We start from the raw sequence: 1,484 nt of genomic DNA on the forward strand, positions 1-1,484 counted from the left end.
CCCTTAACCATGTCTATGCTTCATGCTATTTGATACTGGTGCCGATAAAAGTTTTGTGTCGTTAGAATTCGAGTCTTTGCTCAAGTGTAAACGCTCTAAGTTGCCAAAATCTTTCGCTGTCGAAGTTGCTAATGGTAAAACCGTCAAAGTCAATTCTGTTCTCTCCAATTGTTCACTAATCCTTAACGATCATACGTTCTCAATCGATCTCATACCTATGCAAATGGGTAGTTTCGACGTTATAGTAGGTATGGACTGGCTTAGGCGAGTTCGTGCTGAAGTTGTCTGTTCTGAGAAGTTTATTCGCTTGCCTCTTCCAAATGGTGATTCTCTACACGTCTATGGTGAAAAGCCTTCTCAAGGCCTTAAGCTTATGTCATGCATCAAGGCAAACAAGTGCTTACGCAAGGGTACCTTCGCCTTTCTCGCCCACATCGTGGAAAAGAAGGATAAAGGCCCAAGCATAAGTGACGTTCCTGTTGTACGTGACTTTCCGGATGTATTTCCCGAAGACCTTCCTGGTCCTCCTCCTGCTCGTTCTGTCGATTTTCGCATCGATTTAGTGCCTGGCGCTACGCCTGTCGCTAAGTCCCCCTATCGTTTAGCACCCTCTGAGATGCAAGAGCTCTCGAGTCAACTTCAAGAGCTTCTTAACAAAGGCTTCATACGCCCTAGTACTTCTCCTTGGGGCGCTCCCGTTTTATTCGTCAAGAAGAAAGATGGGTCCTTTCGTATGTGTATTGACTATCGTGAGCTCAACAAGCTTACTATCAAGAATCGATACCCTCTTCCTCGCATTGATGACCTCTTCGATCAATTGCAAGGCGCAACCTGCTTTTCAAAGATCGATCTTCGTTCTGGGTATCATCAACTTCGAGTACTCGAAGAAGATGTGCCTAAAACCGCCTTTCGTACGCGTTATGGTCATTATGAGTTCGTGGTCATGCCCTTTGGTTTGACCAACGCACCTGCTGTCTTTATGGACTTAATGAACCGCGTGTGCAAAGCATACTTGGACCGTTTTGTGATCGTCTTCATCGACGATATCCTCATCTATTCCAAGACGCAAGCAGAGCATGAGCAACACTTGCGCCTTATTCTTGAACTCCTTCGTACTGAACACCTATATGCCAAATTCTCCAAGTGTGAATTTTGGTTACAAGAAGTTCAATTCCTTGGTCACACTGTCAACAAACTTGGTATTCACGTTGATCCCGCAAAAATCGAAGCTGTGAAAAATTGGGTCGCACCTAAATCTCCGTCCGAAATCCGTTCGTTTCTTGGTCTTGCTGGTTACTACCGTCGTTTTATCTCCAACTTTTCGAAAATCGCTGTTCCTTTGACCTCCTTGACTCAAAAAGAGAGACCTTTTGTTTGGGGTCCCGAACAAGAAGAGTCTTTTCAAACGCTCAAGGACATGCTTTGCAATGCTCCTATCCTAACGCTTCCTGATGGTAACGATGATTTTGTCGTGTATTGCGACG

This window comes from Helianthus annuus, chromosome 13 (genome assembly GCF_002127325.2).
Source record: "Helianthus annuus cultivar XRQ/B chromosome 13, HanXRQr2.0-SUNRISE, whole genome shotgun sequence".
NCBI lineage: Eukaryota > Viridiplantae > Streptophyta > Magnoliopsida > Asterales > Asteraceae > Helianthus > Helianthus annuus.